The sequence below is a fragment of the Thalassophryne amazonica genome, chromosome 16, assembly GCF_902500255.1.
Source record: "Thalassophryne amazonica chromosome 16, fThaAma1.1, whole genome shotgun sequence".
Lineage (NCBI taxonomy): Eukaryota > Metazoa > Chordata > Actinopteri > Batrachoidiformes > Batrachoididae > Thalassophryne > Thalassophryne amazonica.
The window spans coordinates 49,340,548-49,354,079 of record NC_047118.1 but is presented as its reverse complement, the minus strand read 5'-3'; the positions used below and the strand labels follow the sequence as shown (position 1 = coordinate 49,354,079).

The window sequence follows — 13,532 nt, the reverse complement described above, 5'->3', positions numbered from 1 at the left end:
GAATAACATGTTGTACGTAGAAATGCTGTAACAGGTTTTTCACAGACAAAACCAACAGACACTGACTGAGGTAAATGGAGACAGACAGTAAATGCGACGTGGAACAGGTCGACATGAGGTCTTCAGTTTCATTTCATTCAATCTTTTCAAACAAAGTGTGTTGATTATGATGAATGTGTGCCACAAAATCTGTGCCATTACGAGTCTGCCCTGTTACCCCTTTTCCTGCCAAAATATACCTCAGGGTATAAAATAACCCAGACTGGTTTATACCCCAGACTATATATACACCACTCACTTCCAGATTATACATTACCATAATGTAATCAGCTCATCCAATCCTCACACAGTACCTGTGGTGGAAGTATTCATAGTGATGTTAATGGGAGTGATCCTAAAGCCAAATCATTTAAGCCTCATTTACCATAAATATATGTATATGGACAAAACAACTCCAAAGTCTAATCAACTCATCTACTTACAAGGTGTACCTATGATGTAAGCATGAAGTGGTTTACAATAGTTTATAGATTACTCAGTCATCGTTTTCACCCACACATGCATGCATTCATGTTCCACCATGCGTGCATGCAGCATTTCCCTATCCTCTGCAAAGTCCTTTAACTCTTCCCTGGGGAATCCTGAGATGTTTCCAGTCCATATGGGAAATGTAATCCCTTCAGTGTGTCCTGGGTCTTCCCCAGGACCTCCTCCCAGCTGGACATGCCTGGAAGGCCTCCCTTGGTAGATGACCAGGGGCCATCTTCACCAGATACCTGAACCACCTCAGCTGGCATCTTCTGATGCAAAGAAGCAGCATCTCTACTCTGCATCCCTCCTGGATATTAGACATTCTCACCCTGTCCCTGAGTGTAAGCTCAGATACCATATGAAGGAACCTAATTATCCCTGCTTGTATCAGTGACTTTGTTCTTTCAGTCACTGAATATGAATATGAAATAATTAGTACATAGTACATAGTATAGTACATAAACTAAAAGGGGGAAAAAAATCAACTGATCACGATAATTCTGATTTGTCTTTGATAAAAAAAATATAATCGATTGTGTCATTAAACCTTTAACTCATATCTGTAACTTGTCATTAACGACTGGCAGATTTCCTTCCAAAATAAAAATAGCTAAACTGGTACTGCTGTTCAAATCCAGCGACAATCACACTTTTTCAAACTACAGGCCAATCTCACTGCTACCTCAATTTTCAAAAATTCTGGAAAAAGTATTCATTAAGAGGATGGATGATTTTATATCCAAACATGACATACTAAATGAGAAGCAATATGGATTTAGGAAGTTTCTTTCTTTTTTTTTTTTACGTGCGCGCGCAGGTGAATCGTCTGTGGAGATTATTTTACTTAACTACACAGATGTATAATAAAACAAATGGTGACTGGTTTCTAAATACAATTATGACATGAGTTTTTTGGGGGAAGAGCAAGCTGCAGTCCACAGCAGGCAGCAGAGTTTCTTTTTTTTTTTTTTTTAACTGTTTACATGTGCGCGTGTGAACGGGACAGGAGGTCCTCAAGCTGCATGGGTCCTGCAGAGGAGGAAAGACCGCTGAAAGCAGCTGTCATCCAGACACAGCTCCTGCAGCAAATACTCCCTGTACTGGGAGCGTTCCACAACAACTCGCTCAGTGTGATCAAGGTCCGTCATGTTAACTTGACTGAAAACTGGAGCCGGCGAGCGGAATGGAAGCTCCTCCTATTTGATGACGCACCAGGGCGAATTTTCGCAGCAAAAGCAGAGCCACACACCGGGCGAAGGAGGCGCGTCCGTCGCCTGGCGACCCACACGAATTTGTAGCGTCTGATCGCGCCTGGTGTGAACACGGCATTAAAGTACATAAATATGAAATTGGTCACTGTATCCTTGATCTCTGGACATAAATAAAAATAAACAAAACGGTATTTTGCTTTGAAGTTATAAATTCCGACTGGATTCTATCATTCTAACTTGACTCGGCAGAGAGCCGCGCAACGTTTTGAGCTGTTTGAACAGAACGGAGGACAATTCTCGTTTCTTTCTCGCAACAAGACAGGAGTCCCAGTTAGTGACTTTAATCCGCACAAAAGTGACTCACGATTTCACATATTCAGGGATGAAAGTGGTGAAAAACAAAAAAAGCTGAAACCCAAAATTACCCCCCAACACCACCTGCACGAAAATGTTTGAATTCTAGAAGCTCTGAAATGCAATCTGGGACTATTCCAGACAATAAACTGCAGTGAGTGCAGCATCTATTTAGTGAGAACCACCCCCCCCCCCCCAACTTTCCTTATTCAAATTCATTCCAGTAGTATTCTGCTCTTACTAGGATGCAGCAGTTTTCTAGCTTGGCAGATAGTTCTGGAGGAAATCACTGAAGAAATTAACACATTGAAAATATGGTTTGACTGAAACAAACTGTCATTAAACTTAAATAAGACAGGGATGAAATGGAGGTGTGAGAGTCACTAGGTGTTCACAGGAAACACTTATTTATTTCTGTATGTATGTATTTATTTATTTATGTATGTTCATTGTTAGTTGGTTTTAGATTTTCTGTTGTGTTTTTATTTAGGTTCTTTTTGTCTCTTTCTCTAAAATTGTATATAATCATTAGATTTGTTATTATTACTATTATTGTTGTGGTTGCTATTATTATTAATATATAAACAAAAATAAATTTAAAAAATATTACAATTTGTAATACATTTGACTCTTTTACGGCAACAAAGGCTTGACAGCTGCAACTGCTTAATGCTAATTTTAACATTGAAAATGCCAAAGACATGCTAACATGTTAGCATTGGTCCCGTTTTAAGTTATAAAATACATCTATTAACTGTTTCAGAAGACCATAACAGGTCGGTTTAACATAAAAAAGGTAAATAATACTCACAGCCATATGCTCTTTAGGGTTTTAGCGGGGCAAAGGGAAAGAAAAAAATTAATCAATGAAGCAATGATCAAAGCACTGCTTCGATCTGCGAATCACTGCTTCGATTGGTTCAAGGTTCAAAGCAAAGCCGCGCTGCAGAAAAGTTGATTGCAGACCCGCTGCAGGGTCTGTAATCAATGTAGAGAAATTATAATTTTCCTGACAAACACCCCCAAAAACAACAGCCACTCTGAAGGACCGATAAGGGAATTGTTAAGTAAAAAGGTTATTGATGTCGGTGGATCGAATCATTTCTTAACGTTACCCGAAAGGAACCGGTTCTCGATACCCATCCCTAACTGCGAGAGACATAATAAAAAAAACAAAAAACAAATCTGGAAATCACAATGTATGATTTTTTTAATAATTTATTTGTATGTTACTGCTGGAGGTCAAACGTTTCCTGTAGTTTTTCACCAGGTTTTCACACACTGCAGCAGGATTTTGGTCCACTCCTCCATACAGATCTTCTCCAAATCTTTCAGGTTTGGAGTTTCAGCTCCCTCCAAAGATTTTCTATCGAGTTCAGGTCTGGAGACTGGCCAGGCCACTCCAGGACCTTGAAATGCTTCTTATGGAGCCCCTCCTTAGTTGCCCTGGCTGTGTATTTGGGGTCATTGTCATGCTAGAAGACCCAGCCATGACCCATCTACAATACTCTTACTGAGGGAAGGAGGTTGTTTGCCAAAATCTCACAATACATGACCCCATCCATCCTCCCTTCAATACGGTGCAGTCGTCTTGTCCCCTTTGCAGAAGAGCACCCCCAGAGTATGATGTTTCCACCCCCATGCTTCACGGTTGGGATGGTTTTCTTGGGGTTGTTCTCATCCTTTAAACATGGTAAGTGGAGTTGATTCCAAAAAGCTCTATTCTGGTCTCATCTGACCACATGACCTTCTCCCATACCTCCTCTGGATCATCCAGATGGTCACTGGTGAACTTCAAACGGGCCTGGACATGTGCTGGCTTGAGCAGGGGGACCTTGCTGCCCTTCAAGATTTTAAACCATGACAGCATCATGTGTTACTAATGTAATCTTTGTGACTGTGGTCCCAGCTCTCTTCAGGTCACTGACCAGGTCCTCCTGTATAGTTCTGAGCTTTCTCAGAATCATCCTTACCCCACAAAGTGAGATCTTGCATGGAATCCCAGACCGAGGGAGATTGACAGTTATCTTGTGTTTCTTCCACTTTCTAATAAATAATCATAACAGTTGTTGTCTTCAGTGGTGGGCACAGATAACCAAAAAATTAACTTTGATAACAGATAATCAGATAACTGAAAAATTATCTTTGATAAAGATAAACCAATAAACCACACAAAAATGTATTGAAAGTTACAGATAACCGATAAATTCCAGTATTGTCTCTGGTATATTTGCAACTACTAACAAGCTGAATTTGAGTTTTAACACCACAATCGCTTTTGGAAGCATCAAAAGCGACAACAGACCCAAACAATGAGTCAGCACTTTGCACTATGTTTGAACATCCTGCTCCCTGCTCGAAGCTCTTGTTTACTACACAGCTTCCACCACAAAAGCAAGCTGAGAGCAGCCACAAAGCCAGCTCTCTACCAATCACAATGCTCCGGTCAGGCGGAGGTCTAGGAAAATAAAGTCATGCTGACTTATGGTTTGGTGTGAATACTGATAGAATAACTCCATTTTTGTCAATTCTGTCATTTGTACGAAGTTAAAATATAACATATATCTTTTAATGTTGAATAATGCACTAATTCTGAGGTTTTGTAACAAACAGACAGCTCGCAAAGGATTCTGGGTAAAAGTGCCTCTGCTAAACACTGATTGGTTCAGTCATTCATTATGTAAACCAACAAGTTAATGTGACATGTGTCATGTGTCATGTGTTGGTGTTTACAGATAAATGTGCTTTTGTAAAATATTCCATTTTTTATTTGTAAAAACAGGCATTTTTATGGAGCCCTGGAAGTGTCATCCAAAATGTTTTGCATATGGAGAGAATGTGCACTCATTTTATTAGTGCTGTGCGCACGTTTTATGATGTGAGCACGTTTTATGATGTTGTAAAATGTGCACTCAATATTGTCTTGACACATAAATGTTGGCTTTACACTGTGTGAATTTTGGCCCTTTTTCAGATGATTTTTCATTCATGCGGGAATTTTTTGGACCGAGTTTCAAGTTAATCGCGCGTCCTGCATCGTGTAGTGTACATGGAGTAACAAGCTGCGTTTAACATCTCACGACCACCTCCTGATCGCCGATCGTATGGTCAGATGAAAATCAAACCTGTTTGATATTATTCTGGTCGGCCGTCGTGAGGGTATCCTGCTGCTGAAGAGCTACAAGCATCCAACCACTCACACTGTGCATGTGCAAACACTGCATAGCTGTCTTGTAATTTTTTTGTTGTTGTTGTTTTGTTTTTAAACTTTGATGTCGCCCATCAAGAGTTTTTGTAAATTAAGTTTTAAAAAAAAGCTTAAGTTTTGCTTCTGGAAACACGAGTTCGACGTGTGGTTTTTGAATGTACAATGTGTGTGAGAACATAAATCGTGCACTCTGAACTTTTACACCGTGCGGTTCTGTTGTACAGTTTGAACTGAAACCAAGTACAGTGATTAAAAATATTATACAGTGTCTGCTCAGCTTCAGGACAGTTCATGGACAATACTGCCATGAACTGCCATGAACACTACTGGCCAGTAGATGGCAGCAGAGGCCTTGAAAACTTGCCAAAACAAAATTCCATATAATCCGTGTCTGCTACATTTAATATACGTGGAATTTAACAAACGCAAATACAATAACAACGTCTATAAATCCAGAGAATATATTCATGAGAGTTTTAGGCACTAGAGTTTAATGCTGTTGTCCGTGGAGCATGAACAGAGTGTCTGAAATGCATTTGTCCTGTCGTGAACGTACTGAGATTACCCTATCCTACCCATAATGCACTGCTGGGCACAGCATGTGCTCACTAAAACCTTAAAAATTAGCACATTACTTTAAAACTAAAACATACATCTGATATTTTCACTTTATAAAACTTCATACATGACAGTAATGTAATTTTAAATAACGTGTCTAAACGTAGTTTGGTTACAATTTGAACCATAGGTTAACAATGTATGCCTCTGGATGACTTGGACGATATTGGCAGTGTATCAGCATGGTGTACAACGACATGTGACAGAGAGAGAGAGAGAGAGAGAGAGAGAGAGAGAGAGAGAGAGAGAGAGAGAGAGAGAGAGAGAGAGAGAGAGGAGAGAGATAGAGGAGAAGGAAGGAGGAGAGAGGAGAGAAGGAGAGAAGAGAGAGGAATGTTCAGCTTTGGTTTACCTGACGTTATCGGTCTAAAAGTTATCGGACAAAAATTTATCGGAAGATAATTAGTCCGATAATGGTTTTTAAAGTTATCTAAAAAGATAATCCGATAATGAAAACATTATCTATAATCTATAATTATCTGTTATCGGATTATCGGAACTGTGCCCACCACTGGTTGGCTTCTACTAAGCGGTTTGCCTGTTGTCCTGTAGTCCATCCCAGCCTTGTGCAGGTCTACAGTTTTGTCCTTGGTGTTCTTATACAGCTCTTTGCCTTGGCTATGGTGGACAGGTTGGAGTGTGATTGATTGTGTGAACAGGTGTCTTTTATACAGGTAACAAGTTCAAACAGGTACAATTAATGCAGGTAAAGAGGGCAGAATAAGAGGGCTTCTTAAAGAAAAATTAACAGGTCTGTGTGAGCCAGAATTCTTGCTGGTTGGTAGGTGTTCAAATACTTATTTGCAGCAGTAACATACAAATAAATTATTTAAAAAAATCATACATTGTGATTTCTGGATTTTTTTTTTTTTTTTAGATTATGTCTCTCACAGTGGACATGCACCTAAGATGAAAATTTCAGACCCCTCCATGATTTCTAAGTGGGAGAACTTGCAAAATCGCAGGGTGTTCAAAGACTTATTTCCCTCACTGTATTTGCAGATGACACGACTGTGTTTTGCAGTGGGAATCATTTGGGACAGGTTCTGGACACAATGGAGATGGAACTACAGATGTTTAAGGAGTGGTTTGTGTCTAACAAATTGTGGCTTCACTTTGGTAGAACAAAATGCATCATATTTGGTAATAAGCTCAGGAACGCATGTAGAAATTTACAAATATGCGATGTTGAAATTGAACTCGTTAATGAAACTAAATTTCTTGGGGTCTTTATTGATGATAATTTATGTTCGAAAACACATGTAAAATATGTTAAATCTAAAATGTCAAAGATCATTGCCATTTTGTATAAAGCACAAGACTTCCTCCTCCAACACTCATTAGTTACTTTATATTACTCATTTCTTGTTCCATACATGACCTACTGTATTGAAGTTTGGGGAACCACCTACAAATCCAAGACAAATCCCATATTTTTACTTCAAAAGAAAGCTATAAGAATTATTAGTAAGAAACCATATAGTGAGCCAGCTAATCCTTTGTTTGTCCGTTTGCATATTTTCAAATATTGGGACTTGATTAATTACATCACAATACAAATTATGTTCAAAGTGAAAAATAGACTTCTACCACAAAAAAAACAGGACCTATTTGGAATGAGGGACTCCAGTTACAATTTACGAGGAACATTATTATTTCAGAAATCAAACCTTAAAAAGTCATTGTATATCTATTAAAGGTGTAAATAGTTGGAATAATTGCCCGGATAATATAAAATCACTCGGTAGTTTGGTTGGTTTTAGAAGGGTCTATAAAAATTATTTGATTACTTGCTATATCATGTTAAATTAGATTTACTAACAGTTGTGTTGTGATTGATTGTGTTCTGATTCTGTTGTATACTGCTGCTTGCATGTTTGTGTTTTTTTGAAACTCAACTTCATGGATCAATGTATACCTTGTAGTAGTTATGAAGGGTATATGAATAATTTTATATACATATGTATAATTTTTAATTTTGGTTAAAGGGGTGGGCGTTTACAAGCTTTTGCTTCTGCCTACACCCTTTTGGGCACATGTATTGTTGGACTATTTTATTTCTGTCTTTCGTTGTAAGTTTTTTGTTGTTCTGGACTTGTGTGTGCTGAATAAATTAATTAATTCATTCATTTCCCAAAGTTCATGACCATAAGGGCGATAGGATCGTAAATCAACTGGTAAATCAAGAGTCTCCCCTTCTGGCTCAGCTCTTTGTTCACCATGACAGTCCAGTACAGTGTCCTTAAAACATCAGTTGCAGCCCCGATCAGTCTGTCGATCTCACTCTCCAACTTATCCCCGACTTATTTAAACTCCTCAGCTTGGGGTAGCTGACCCAGAGAGAACAATCCCCCTTTATCCAACAGAGGACGACTGTCACAATTTGGAGATGCTGAGTCTCATCCCAGTCACTTCACACTCAGCCTAAAACCTGCCTAGTACACACTGAAGGTTACTGTCTGATGAAGCCAATAGAACCACATCATCTGCAAAAAGCAAAGATGCAACTCTGAGGTCACCAAACTGGACACCCTTGTGTCACTGACTGTGCCTTAAAATCCCGTCCCTGAACATCACAAACAGGATTGGTGACAGGGGGCAGCCCTGGCGGAGCCCAACACCTGCTGGGAACAGGTCTGATGTGGTGTGGAGAATGTTGACACAGCTCCGACTTTGGTCATATAAAGACCACAGCATTCCTGTGGCACACACAATCATCTCAGTAATATAAAACCGAATACCCCAATCCACCCTATAATCTAATAACTTTGTCTACACACCAGAGGGTACCTATGGTGTAAGACTAAAGTGAATTATGATTTATTGTCAAAGAGATGGTGTTAAAAACTTTCTTCATCCGGATTAAAACAGGAGTATATCCACAATAAAAGCCTCAGGTTTATTCACCTCATTTCACATGCATTGTTAATGATTTATTGTGTTCACACGAAAAAAAACCACGTCATCCTGCTTAATATGCAAATATATGTGCTAAACAACTCTTAAACAGAGCTGTGCACTAGCTGAGCACTGTGGTGGTGAAGATGAGGCGTGAGGAGTGACTGTGACACAGATATTTACAAGGTACCAGGAATGACTGATGCGCCCAATCAACACAAAATGTTACAATAGTATGCACATATTTATTATGACATCTGCTTGATAAATCACACATTAAAATGTCAGTAAGCTTTTGAAGCTGTCGCAATGATCCTAGTGCACATTCAAGTTATTTCATTACCATATGATGGCCCCAGGCCCATGTGCTGGCTCCCACCATCCTCCGTCTCAGTCCGGGCCTGACCATGTGACGCATGCCGTTATGGATTAATATATTTCAATGCGTTGGTGGTGTGATTGAACCTCCCCATATTCATTAGCGCATGCACAGTGCAGATGGCCAGGCTGCACATAACCATGTGTGGGTGTGCACGTGCTGGTTGTCAGTTTCTTTTTGCCATTTCACTCTGGACAATACACATGTAGTTGTGTCATTAAAATGAAAACACAGTCAGTCAGTGATCCATGTCGTGATACAGAAGGCCAAGTATTCCTTTGTCTTAGAAAAATAAGGATATTTTCTAGTAACTTAAAAACTAAAGTCAAATCCATAAGTTGAATTTTAAGGGTATGTAAGGAACAGAATTGTCTATATCTGAAACTTAATCTAGATCTTGTTCAGAATTGTCAGCAGTACCATAGTGGTGCAGTTTAGCTAAAATTTCCATAAAAATTGTTCATTTTGTGATAAAACCATGGAATTTGGCACACATATTCTAAATGAACTAATGTTTATTTTCAGATATGGAGCCATCCTGGAGCTACAAGGGTCAATAAAGAATTACACAGGGGTCAAAATTTAAAAATGCTCCAATCATGTTGAAAACTGTATCACATTATTTGTCTGATCATAACAATCCCACAAAGGTATAATTTTGACTATCTACTACTGAATTCCATGGAGTTATGGGGTAAAAACAGCAAAAATGGTGGCAATGGTCAGTTTCAGTTTGTACAGGGGTCAAAAGATAAAGTTGCTCCAATTTTGGTAGAAAAAAAAAAAAGATGCAAATTATTGGCTGAGTTAATAGCATTTTCCAAAGGAATAGTTTGCACCATCTGTCATGCTTAGTTATCATATTACGGGGTAACATACGTCACACATCATAGAATCCAACGGACATCGACCTTGTTTGACCTTTACTTTGGAGACCAAGCATTCAACACAGTCAAAACTATTGCATTTATTGATCCTTTTATTTTAACCAATAATTTGCATCACTTTTTACCATGATCCTCCTCTATACCATGATGAAGTGGTATAGAGGAGGATTTTCTTTCACCAAAACATCAAATCTAGGTTTGGATCTCAGATGAACCTTCTGGCAAGTTGTAGCTGAACTTCCAGGTCTTCTTTTTAAGAAAATCCTCCTCTATTCCAACTATTGATAGTTTGACAACTGTCTACTCCACAGAGATTTACCATAGCGTGCCATACTGTTTGTATTTCTTTGTAACTGATGTAAATAAAGTCCAAGGCATATTCAGTGACTTGGAAATGTTCATGTATCCATCCCCTGACTTATCTGAAGAAAACTTGCAATAAAACTGACAGGTATTATACTAAAGGGGCTCATTATCTCCGCCAAGGAGGTTATGTTTACGGTCGCATTTGTTTGTTTGTCTGATTGTCAGCAGGATAACTCAAAACGTTTTGAACGGATTTTGATTACATTTTGTGGAGTGGTTGGAAATGACAAGAGTAACAAGTGATTAAATTTTAGTGGTGATCCGGATCACGATCCGGATCCAGGAATTTTTTAAAGGATTCTTCACCATTGCGGGATAGGGGGACATTCTGACACTTTTTGCCATTCTATTTTCTAACTCCACAAAAGCAAGGCAGAAAGGCTTGAAAAAAATTAGGGTGTAACATAGTCAAATAGTCTATCAAACAACAAAGTTTGGTGATGATCGGATCCGGATTCCGGATCTGGTGATCCAGAATATGCAAAAATATAGGGAAGAAAAATAGAAAATGTGTCAGTGTGAGGTGACAAATGAAGCTAGAGATGCACAACTAACACCAAACTGTAGCTGAATCTGTACTGATTCAGTAAGGTGTCATCAGATTTGATGTAGCTTCAAATGTTATGGAGCTAGACCCAGAAGAAAACCGCCATTACCGAAAAATCGTTTTATACAATAACTTTTGAACTAATAAAGACATAAAAGTGATTCCAAGTTCTAGTGGTATGTTTTCATGGTCAAGGATGTCAAATATAAAGGAAAGAAAAGTGTATGTATCATAGGTTTGGTTGTAACACTGAATTGTTGAATAGATCACGGTGCCAAGGAGGGAATCTCTTTAGAGTCAGTGCCCCTGTGGCCTTGTTTAGAGAAGTGTTTCATAAATGTTAAAAAAATTCATATATATGCAGTTTAGTTGAATAATAAATTGAATTTTGTCTCTTATTTGTTTTTGTCTATAAGCACATGCAATATCAATATCAATATGCAATATTGCACATGCAATATGAGGAACCTTGGGGTAATTTTTGATCCTTCGTTGTCCTTTGGCCTCCATATTAGAAATATTACTAGGACTGCTTTCTTCCACCTGCGAAATATAGAGAAGATTCGTCCCATCCTGTCTATGGCTGATGCTGAGACCCTGATCCATGCGTTCATCTCTTCTAGATTGGACTACTGCAATGTTCTATTTTCTGGTTTATCGCAGTCTACCATTAGGGCTCTCCAATTGGTTCAGAATGCTGCAGCCAGACTTTTGACACGAAGCAGAAAGTTTGACCACATTACACCTATTTTGGCATCTCTTCAGTGGCTTCCTGTCCCAGTGAGGTCAGATTTTAAGGTTCTGCTACTAACCTATAAAATTATTCATGGACTGGCACCTCCCTACCTAGCTGACCTAATTAAACCTTACGTACCGGCCTGGGCTTTACGTTCTCAGGGTGCAGGACTACTTTGTGTCCCTAGGGTGAATAAGAAGTCTGCGGGTCACAGAGCTTTCTCTTATTGTGCCCCTGTTCTGTGGAATGATCTCCCTGCGTTAATAAAATAATCAGATTCTGTGGAGATTTTCAAGTCCAGACTTAAGACGCACTTATTTTCCCTTTCATATGGCTAGCATACTGGTACAGTTTTGTTTTACGCTTTTTACTCTTTTAATTCATGTTATTAGTAACTGGGCTAGTGGCCCTAAGCCCTAAGCCGGCGATCACCTTAGTATTTCTTCTGTTTTTCTTGTTGATTAATGCTGGCAAATTATACAGTATGTTTTGTCTTTCTGATGCCTGATTCTGTTTTTTCTCTGTTTAAGGTGGAGCTCCATCCAGAGATGAGAGTTGTGTTTGTGTTGGCGATCCCCCTGTCCTGTGCACCAACAGCAATCTTGTATATTCGTCCGTGAATTGTTCTGTGAATTATTTCTGTAATTTATGTTTGTAGCATGGCCTAAGCAGAGGGTCACCCCTTTGAGTCTGGTCTGCTTGAGGTTCTTCCTCAGAGGGAGTTTTTCCTTACCACTGTTGCTCAGACCTTACCTGTGTGAAGCGCCTTGAGGCAACTCTGTTGTGATTTGGCGCTATATAAAGGAAAATAAATTGAAAATTGAAATTGAAATATCAGTGCTCAGATGACAGTAGCTTCTGGGAAAGGTGCAAGTTGCAATAAACTGTGATGCCAAGCGCTAAGGATACATGCTATCCACTCACAGCAGATGAAACTTTTTTTTACTACTGAGCAAACATCATTGTTAGACTTTTTTAGGTTCAATGATTCCACGGCATGAAGATGTTATGGTGTCAGTGACCCCATGGCCTTGGCGGAGGTTTGCACTCTCTAAGTGCTACTAGTTATTTATGCAACCATCATCTTGGCTTTTATATTTTTAATTAATTTATATCAAGTTGTAGAGATTTACTTTGAGTTGAAGGAAATTAATTTTAAACATTTTTATTTTTTGTATTTTTTTGTATTTGAAATGACAATCAAATTAAAATGTGTGAAATACTAAGTGTTCTAATACTTTTGGAGGACACTATAAAGCACCTACAATTAATGAACAAATATTTTACAGGGTCTGTATGTGAAGAGAATAATTTAGTGATAAGAAAATGCAAACTGTTGTGACATTGGCTGCTTTGATTTATGTAAAATTATGGCTCACCTTATTTTATTTTCTCTTAATCATATCAGACTCAAATCACTGTATTAATCCTATGAAGAACATGAAATACACATTCTCACTGCATGTTCTGCCTTTAAATATACTAATTTATATGTAAGACAAGGTGCATGCTTTTTTGTGTGTGCATGCACAGCATTTATAAACGAGGCCCCCGGTTTTCTGAAACCTTGGAGGAAATGTTGGCTCTATTCTGGAACAGATGGTATTATATTTATTGCATTACATATTATTACATTTTACAGCAAAATAAATTTGATACAATGATCCAGTTTTTCTGAAGCCTGGGGATAAGAAAGAGCCTGTGGCCTGGAATAGTTTCCATTACATTTTGGGGCAGAGCTGAATCAATCGGTAGAGCCAAGAAAGTGAATGTTCTAAATAGGGTGTTTTGGGCCGT

General features: G+C 38.7%; 1 protein-coding gene across 1 annotated transcript in view; it reads right to left on the bottom strand.

Moving 5' to 3' along the window:
• Positions 1 to 13,532, bottom strand: part of LOC117527445 (adenylate cyclase type 9-like) — a 135,847-nt gene that overhangs the window by 29,164 nt on the left and 93,151 nt on the right. The gene's annotated exons all lie outside the window — the stretch shown is intronic.